This window comes from Malaclemys terrapin, chromosome 12, assembly GCF_027887155.1.
Source record: "Malaclemys terrapin pileata isolate rMalTer1 chromosome 12, rMalTer1.hap1, whole genome shotgun sequence".
NCBI lineage: Eukaryota > Metazoa > Chordata > Testudines > Emydidae > Malaclemys > Malaclemys terrapin.
In genome coordinates, this window is record NC_071516.1 from 46,242,106 (window position 1) to 46,252,060 (window position 9,955).

Here is a 9,955-nt window from a genome sequence, read left to right on the forward strand (position 1 = left end):
TCTCTCCTCTGTGGCGGGAATTCTGGTTGGCCTTATGCCCTTCACAGCATCCCTGATCCAGCCACTCTTCCCTATCTCTGCGCCCCCTGGCTTTGGAGGTCAGCCTAGATGATCACAACGGTCCTGTCAGGCCTGGAAATCTGAGCCCCGCTGGCCGGATGAGGGGAGAGCAGCAGGGATGGAAGGTCTCCGGGGAGTGATCAGGGGACAGGATCCTGGGACGAGACAACAGTACAGGGTGGTGAGGGGGACGGTACTGGGCTTTGCTCCTCAAAGCAGAGAGCGGAATGGTGTCTGCTGGGAATCATGTCTCCGGGATGCTTCATCCCAGGGTGGGGATTTGGATGGACATTCTGCAGATCTCTGGGGACGTTATCCTAGGTCTAACCTCTGCTGCCCCCTCTTTGCTCCCTAGTCACCACCTCTGTGCTTACCTGTGTCACCCCCACAACTCCATTGAGGGTTGTGAACCCACAAGATCCCACCTACTACAGCCAAGATGGATCATTCACAGCCTCAGAGCCTGGTCAGTACCACTGATGGGATGCCAGATCCTCAAGGGTGGGACATCGGTGGTGTCATGAGTATAGGGGAAATCTTTATGTATGCAGTAGCATAAAATCCCTCCTTGGCAGCTGTATTGGATTGCATTACCTGTGAAGGGTTAAGCAGTTCAAATAACCTAGTTGGCAACTGACCAGAAAGACCAATGAGGAAAGAAGATACTTTCAAATCTCGGGGGGAGGATTTGTTTTTTTGTTCTGTGTGTGGCTCCCTCTCCGGATGGAGGGAGAAGCCAAGCAAGTACAACACCTCCTGAAAATATACCTGGAATAATCCATCTAAAACCACAGAAACTGTGAGTAGGGCATGGAAATGTGTTAGGTTATCTTTTGTTTTGGCTTGTGAATTTTCCTATGCTAAAGTTACCTTCCATTCTGATTTTGCGGGTGTGATTCTTTTACTTTTTTCTTTATAAATAAACTTCTTCTTTTAAGAACCTGATTGATTTTAGTGTCCTGAAGACAAAGGGTCTGGTCTGCGCTCACATTGCTACGGCAATTGGTTGGTATATTATTCTCAAGCTTCTCCAGGAAAGGTGTTGAAGGGGTTTGGGAGGATATTTTGGGGGAATAGGGATTCCAAGTGACCCTTCCCTGAATTTTTGTGTAAATCACTTGGTGGTGGCAGCAATACCGTCCAAGGACAAGGAAAAGAGGTTGTGCCTTGGGGAAGTTTTTAACCTAAGCTGGTAGAATATAAGCTTAGGGGGACTTTCATGTGGGTCCCTCCGGAGTACAGAGTTCAGAGTGTGGGGGGGACCCTGAAGGTGGCCTCTGTGGAGGCCCACAGGCAGCACGCTCAGACCAGGACAGCACAAGGGAGGCTGGCTCCCCGGATACATCCCAAGTCAGATGGAAAGTCACATCTGAGGAGGACAAAGTCCATCCCCGGAGCTTCCCATGGTATAGGGCAACTGCTCCCACATGGAGGGATTGTGTATGGGTGGACACAATAAGGAATGACCGCCCTCCCCCCGTGTCGGCACTGGGCTGGAATATGACATTCAGACTCTGAGAACGGTCTGGTCATGAGACCGCTGCTCCCAGCAGGTGTCGGGTTTATCAGAGCAGGAGCTACAGCACAACTGGCAAGGGGGGAATGGTCCACAGAGCCTGAGCTCTCCACCCTCTCCCGAGCCGTAGAAGAAAGGTGCCCACCTTCTGGCAGTGACACATGACCAGTCACCCACCAATCCCATAGGAACCATAGCGGGTTAGGGACCCTCCCCACACATCTCTGTGAGGTTCCCCACCGGTTTAACCCCATTCTACAGTATAGCTGCCCCTTCCCCATAGCACTCTGGTCCCCTGCTGACCCCTCCCCTTTACTGCTCCCCTCAGATCCCCCTCCCCTGCTGGCACCAAGCATAGATCACCTGTCCAGAGCACAGTGCACCAATGGGACAAGGAGAACAGGAATGGGATCTACCTCCAGTTCCCCTGGAGCCGGCCTTTCAATTTCACAGGTAATGTCCCCTGAGAGGACCGGGGTTGTCTGTCCAGCTGCCCTACATCCCTCTTCTCTTGTCTGAGCATTCCCGGCACCTTCTCTCTCATCTCTGTAGTACCAAAAGGTGGGGCCCCAAAGAGCTACGACTGGTGGGAAATAGTGCGCTTTTTGATTCTGGGCAGCAGCCTGTTTGCTCTCATCTGCTGCTGCTGCAATAAAAAGAGAGGTACGTCTGGGGGCCTGTATACTTCCCCAATTTCTCTCTCTTTAGCTCCCCTTTGAGTCCCTTCATCCCCCAGCAGCAGCAACGACCCACAGACACTTTTTGGTTAGGGGATGAGGTCTGCAGCCCAGAAGAATGGGATGCAAACCCCCTCATGAAACAATCCTGGTTTACTCATGTTGAAAAATGGCAGAGATTGTGCAGCAAAAATACTCAGAAGAACACTGCCTAGCATGGTTGTAGATCTGAAAGCACTTTACAATAGACTTACCATTATCTGAAATCACACTGCCCCTGACTTAACAGATTGAAATCACACTGCCCCTTAAGCTTCTTTTATATGGACCTGCTGGGCCCTGATTGGCTACTGCCTGCAATCGCTCTCATTGGCTGTGTCCCACATAGCTGCTCTAGGCAGCTTGGAGGACCTCTCTACTGCTTTTTTCTGGGGAAGGGTGAGGTAGGGCCATGAGGCCTCCAGCAGGGGGCCCCCGGATCTAGTCCACCCCATCACACTGGGGTATAGGCAGAGGCGGATTAAGGTTTCATGGGGCCCTGGGCCCCAGCAAGTGGGTGGCTTCTCCCCACCGCTTCTGCCCGCAGTTCTGCCCCTATTCTGCCACTTCTGCCTGCAGCTCCACCCACAGCCCCACACCGTTCTGCCCCTTCCCCCCACGGCCCTGACCAGTTCTACCCACGGTGGATCCCATTCCCCACCCCCCCGCTGCTGCTGGCAACACGTTTGCTCCTTTCTGCCCACCCCCCAACTCTGGCTCCGTGACTGGAGAAGTTCTGCCCCTCCACTCCCACCACGGCCCAGGGGCCACAGCAGAGAGTGAGAGCTCCCCCAGCCCTGAGGCCATGGCAGGGAGCTAGAGCTCCTCCATTCCCAGGGCCGCAGCCAGGGTGCTGGGGCTTTCCCCGCTGGTGGTCCTGCTGGTAAGCAGGGTTGGGGCACAGGGTGCCCATTTTTCCAGGGCTCCCCAATTGGCCACAGGCCCCGTCAGCCCAGTGGCTAATCCACCACTGGGTATAGGTTGTGGTTCAGATAAAGTGAAGGTGAGAGTGAAGATTCTGGGTAGGGAACAGTCTGAATTGAAGGAGAAGATCAGAGCTAGATCTACATTGTGATATTAGGTGTGCACCCTATGTTTTATGGATCTGCTGCTGTGAAACTGTCTCTGCTAGAGCTGGGTGGATCAGACACTCAGGCTGGGGGTGGGTTCCCTCTCTCCTGGCATGTCAATTCTTCACATTCTTTGACATTTAGGTTTGGAGCCTTCAATCTCCAGCCTTCTGGAACTGGAGTCCAGGAGCTGTTATAAAAGCCATGAACCCCCTGAAGAGGGGCTGGAGGCAGAGGTAACATGAACCAAACCCCCCCCCGCCCCCTCACCTTCTGTTTTCCTGCCCACTCACTGGGCTTATCCCTTCACCCTCCCATTCCCTGGTCCTTCTCAGGTGAACAGAGAACAGCAATACTTGAAATCCGAAGGTGCAAACAATTCAATGTTTATTGGGGTGAACTTCCAGCGAGCAATGATTCCAATTTCCTTCCTCAGTGTCCCCCTTCCCAGCTCTGATGTCACAGAGCCTTGCCTGTGTCCCTCTTCCCATTCCCCCCTTAGCAAAACATGATTCCAATTCCCCCCCTTTACTTCCTGATTGACTGCAGACTATATAGTAAAACTTGAGTTCTGCTTAGCTGTACCTTAACCAATCATTTTACTGAAATGTAACTAACCAATCCTAACACATTGTAACATAATTATTTAACCAATTATATCCACCACCTTAATTGGTTTACACCCAACAAAATTAATGATACAGCAGACAGAAACAATCACAGAACCAGACAGAAATTATACAGACAAACAATAGGGAAGTGGCGACTACAGTGATAGAACAACAACAAAATGAGGATTTCACATCCCAGCTATTGATAGGTGAGTTCTTGCCAGACAGGAGGCTTTCAAACTAAGTTTTCTTTCAATCTTCTAGGCTCTTCCCTTTCTCTGGAGGTGATAGGTTGGATCACCTTTTTAACAGCCCAAAACTGCCTTATTTCAGTCAGACTGGTGAGGACGTGACTGTTCACTTCCCAGTGTATGGCTGCCCCTGCTGTTTAGCCAAAAGCCTTAGCCTAAGAACAAGGCCTCAGACTATCCTAGTGAGTGAAGGCCCATAGACAGGCAGACAGTGATTTTGATTCTTGTTTTGTACGTCTATAACTAGCTAAGTGATAAGAATACACCTACATTCTTAAAGTCTAGGCCTTTGCAGACAGGCCTGAATATCTATATGCTAACATCTGTTAAACCCCAATCTCCTCCCCCTCCACTGAACCCCACTTCATACCCTCCCTCCAACTCAACCATCTGCTTCTGGATTCCAGTGTCAACCTCACGCCCCGTTGCCACCTTCCCAAGATTCAGGGTCCCCCTATGAATTTTAGGGTCATGCCAAGATCCTTGCAGCCACAATAGAGCTCTCAGCCCCTGTGTGGGGACAGATGTCTGTGGAGTGGATTCTGCTGCCCAGGAATCGTCGCTGTTTGGAGCTTTCTGTGCCAACAGAGCGATGTGACCGTCCAGCCCTTCATTCCTGTCCGTGCTGGGGCTCGAGACCCGCTGAAATACCACATTGTACCACATCTGAGGTGACCCACAGAATTTCAGAGAGAGAAAGGAGTCAGATCCCCACCCCCAGCGCCCACTCCAACCCGACGGGGATCATCCCCTCCAGCAGGGGGCAGCAGGGACACACACACAGAGCAGGTCAACTTTCCTCCAGCAGGGGGCAGCACTCACACCCATGTTAACTAATCATTGTTTTAATGCTTTATCCCCTTCCCCAGTTCCTTTCTCGGCTGCCCTCCCTTCATTCTCTGTTCCGTTAACGGCCATTGCTCTGCATAAGACAATACTGCTGGTTTCATTTTAAAGAGTGGATGTTTCCTACTCAGACCAGGTGGCTTCGCTCCAGGAAGTGCGAGGGGAGGAAGCCAAGCAACGACCGAGCCTGGAACCAAAGTGGGTTGGAACTAACATTATTTCCATGTGGTGCAGCGAAGAGGGTCTCTGCCTGCTTGGCCCAGGCTGTATGTGACACATTGGGTAACAAATAAGGAAGACATCAGTGTATGATTTAATCAGGCCACATCCACACTACACAATGCCTGTTTTACATCAGCATACGGCCGCCACAGAAATTACAGCGTTGGTGCGTGTCTACACTTTGCTCCTTGTGTCTGTGTGTCCTCCCCAGGAGAGCTTGCACCAATTGTTCTGTCAGCGCGGGGCATTGGCGGGACAGCGCCTGAAAGCCAGCAACAGTAGACATAAGTGATGCCGTGTCTACACTGACACTGCATTGACCTAACTACATCACCCTTGACTCTACACCACTCAGGGAGGTGGAGTCATTACGTCTGCATAGCGGGCTGGTTACGTCAGTGGAAGAGAAATTTCAGTGCAGATGCTTCCGTGGTTAGGTCAACATGCGCTGCCTTGCGCCAACATAACTCTGCCGTGTAGACCAGGCCTCAAATGTAGGCAGCTAGGGATGTCGTTGGGCATAGACAGAGGCCTTGGCTACACTCGGGACTTCCCAGCGCTGCCATGGCAACGCTGCTGCAGCAGTGCTGTGAAGCACGAGTGTAGTCGCGCCGCCAGTGCTGCGAGAGAGCTCTCGCAGCGCTGTATGTACTCCACCTCTCCGAGGGGAATAGCGTGCAGCCCTGCAGGCTCTGATTACACTGGAGCTTTACAGCGCTGCACTCGCTGCACTTGCAGGGGGCGTTTTCACACTCCTGAGCGCAGCAAGTTGCAGCGCTGTGCAGCGCCCGTGTAGCCAAGGCCAGAGACACAGGCTTGAAGGCCCAGAAGGGTCTGTCATGGGCCACCAAGCAGCACCCACCAGAATTCGACCAAATTAGACCCAGCCCTCGAGAGACTGAACTGTGCGAGCCAGGCTCAGCACAGGCAGATGCCAAGCACTGATTGAGTGAGATATATAAGAGAAGCCAGAAAGAGCCTACAGCCTTATGGAAGTACGACGCAGAATGGCCCGGAGACGGGAGTACTTTGTATACACAGATCTGGGTGCGCATTGAGGGACATTGTCTGGTTCCAAGTGCCAGCCTCAGAACTGCCCAGAAAACCCGCCAACAGAGACATGACAGCAGGGAAAACACACAGACCCTTTGGGACTTAGCTCGGTCTTAAACTGGTGCAGGGCTTCTGCCATCAGAGCCACTGACACCTATCCTGGTCTCCTTCCCCAGGGCTGCAATTCCTCTGCTGGCCACCGGGGGCAGCATGACACAGCTACACAAATAAAAGCCTGGCAGTCAGAAACACCGCCCTTAAAGGGGAGGTATCCAGGCGCATTAGGGTTAGGGATGTGGGAGAGATGGTGTTGCCAAGAGAGGCTAAGGTGCAGAGAGATGCAGAATGGGTTGAGGTGAGAGAGTGGTGAGAGTCGACCTCCCCCAGGAGCCATCCAAACCTCCCCACCACAAGTGCAAGACACACTGCTCTGACCTGCCTTCTGCAGCACAGACACATGGGGAGCCAAAGTGCTTCTGAAATCTGCGCCTGTGTTTGTGTGTCGGATTGGTGCCTCATCAGCTCCTCAGAGGTTCTCCAAGGCACAGGAGGGGGATTGGGGTCGAGGAAGTGGGAGCCAGGACTCCTGGGTTCTGTCCCTCGCTCTGAGTGGGAAGTGGTGTCCAGTGCTTAGAGAGCAGGGGGCTGGGACTCAGGACTCCTGGGTTCTATCGCTAGCTCTGGGAGGGGAGTAGGGTCTAGTGGGTTAGAACAGAGAGGGACTCACAACCAGGATAGCTAGGTTGTGTTCCAGACCCGAGAAAGGTTTTCAGCATTTAGCCCCATAAATTGCAAAGATCAGTGGGGATAAGTGAGTCTGCATTGTTTCTAACAAACACTGCGGTGGATTCGAGTCCTGCCCCATATCGGGGGCACTGACTAACTGGTTCAGGTGAGACAGGAGCAGAATATAGAACCCAACCAGCCCCAGAGCAGGGACTGGCTGGCTCAGGGTGGTGGGGAATGGACATGGGGCCTTTCCCTCTAGGGGCCGCTGACTCCGATCCAGCCCCAGGACAGGTCTATGGGAGAGGATTGGAGTCGGTCCTGTCTAGGGCACCAGCTGCCTTCTCCTCCGCGGGCTCAACGTGACTGTGCTCCAGGACTGCTGCTCCTGGCCCCTGAGACTCGACACTTTGAAACAAAAGCCCCGTGTGAGCAGCAGGGGCCTTTCTTGCCCCCTCCCTTTGGGTTCCAGTTACAAGGGATGTCCGGGAGCTGACCCCACAGCCCAGCTGCAGCCGGCTCCCCTTGCCACTTCATTTCCCGTGAAGACAGAGGTGCTGCTGAATGCACAGACGTGAAGGGGGCCATCTGCCTGGGGGGGGCCATGGCTGGGGGCTGTCACTGCACTTCCTGTGTTTGTCACTTTTCTGAGCGAAGCAGAGACTGGGCCACTAGCTGAGCTAAGAACCCAGCTCCCACCCCAGAGTGATCGGCTCCGCATGGCACTAACTCTCCTTCTGCCAGTGCTGGGTAAGTGGCCTTCCTCGGCCCCCATCCCTCTGTCTATCTATCAAGAGATCCCCCCGACCCCATCTCTCCATCCCTCTCCACCCCCATCCCTGCCCAGGAGCTCTCACCCCATAATGGTCCTCACTCAGTTGGATAGTTTGGACTATTGTTCATGGCCACAACCCCTGACTGCCAAAGAGAATGTGGGGAGAGGAGCACCCCCATTCCACCAGGCTCCAACCCAGGGCCCTTTGACCTACCTGTGGTCTGGCAACCAAGGCTATTTAAGGCTGTCCTCCCTGGGCCAATTCCTCTCATCCCCAAACAGGTAAGTTTAGTCCAAGGCTTTCCCATGGTGAGGAATTCCAAACCAAATAAATAAGAGGGGGTTACCAATGTCCAAGCTTCACAGGCGGGGGGACAGGGATACTTCCCTCTCTGGTTGTCTCTGGGAGGGTGAAGGGGGGTTCTCCCATCCTTCAAGGAGGGCCCCTTTGGGCAGCTGTGTCAGAGACTTAGGCTTCCCTCTTCTCTGCGCTACTGGAGTCGAGGGCTACACGTCTGCTCACCTGCAGCTCTGCCCCCCAAATGAGCTAATTCCCTGTTTTCTAATGCCTCCAGCAGATAGAGCATTTGCTGCTGGTGTGGAGGGGGACCTGCTGAGCCCAAAATAATCTCTTAACCCCTTGGTGCCCTGCATGGGGTCTGTACACCCCATAACACACCCCCTTTCCAGCTTCTCCCCCGGCCCGTGTCCGTAGGGTGACCAGCTAGCAAGTGTGAAAAATCATGAACTTTTTTCCAGTGTGTGGTATAGTTGTGTACATAAGACAAAGCCCCTTACTATCGGAATGGTCCCTTCGGGACGCCTGGTCAACCTAGCTGTCCCCAGCCGGGAGCGACGTCTCCTGTCCTTGCTAAGAGGCCCTTGCCGGAGAGGTGTGTTGGGTGGGGGGCGCACTCCCCTCTTGTCCCACTGCGGGTTTGAAAGGGCCAGTGTGTGGGGATCATTGGGGGTCCCCCCCCAGCCCTCTCCCCTCCCCACAGGCAAGATGTCTCCTCTGGAATCCAGCAGCAGTGTCACTTGAGATTCCTGGCCAGGGTTACCCCTGGCTCATGAGGGTCGTTTGTCCTTATGACAAGATCGGCTGTACCCCACCTCCAGACAGGGCCGGCTCCAGGTTTACTGCCGTCCCAAGCGGCGGAGAAAAAAAAAGCCGATCGGCGGCACTTCGGCGGGTCTTTCACTCCCTCTTTTCCTCTTTGGCGGCACTTCAGCTGCAGCCACCAAAGACCCGGACGTGCCGCCCCAGTAGCGGACGGAGGGCCGCCCCTTTGTATTGGCCGCCCCAAGCACCTGCTTCTTTTGCTGTTGCTTGGAGCTGGCCGTGCCTCCAGAGTTCTTCCCACCCCCACGCTAGCCCCCTGTAATGTCATCCCTCCCCTTAACGATCTCCCTTCCTCTTCCATTCCCATGTACCCTCTCTGGTGGCTCTGACCTGTTCTCCTTTCCCGCTCAGCCTGTCTCCCAACTGTCCCATGGCTGGTCTCACCTGCAGGTAACCGTCTCTCCTGCATCCCTGAAATGTCACCTCCGGGGTGAGGGGAAGGTCTCGGAGTGGGGGGAGCCTCCCTCTGATCATGCAGTGTGGGTTTCAGGTGTGATGCAGAGATAGGCCTGTTGCATTTCCCTGTAATCTCACAGATGGCAGCTCGGACCCAGTCTCCGTTGGACGGTCACTGGAGAGCATCCCTGCCTGAGGCCTGTTTGGTGAGATGAGTTTGTGGGGTCTCGGTTCCCAGCAAGACAGGGGCTCACCAGGGTTGCTGACAGCTTCCTGCACTGACGGGCTCAAAAGAGGGCTTGGGATTGCGTGGGTAAGGGTTGGGGTGTCCCAAGAAGCCCCCTTCTAGCATCAGTCTCTCCTTTAGGATATTTCATAGATGGGGAGCTCAGTCCTGGGCCGGCAGATGGGAGGAGAGTCTGCTGTAGGTTCCTATGCTGGGGTCTTGCTTCCACCTATTCCCTGCTGCCCCACTCCATGGGGGACTCCTCTGCTGCACTGACCCCCTGTCTCTATTCCAGACCCCCCACCCAAGGAAGAGCCATCTCCTACACCCAGTACTGTCCAGCCACCTTGCCAGCCCCCCACCT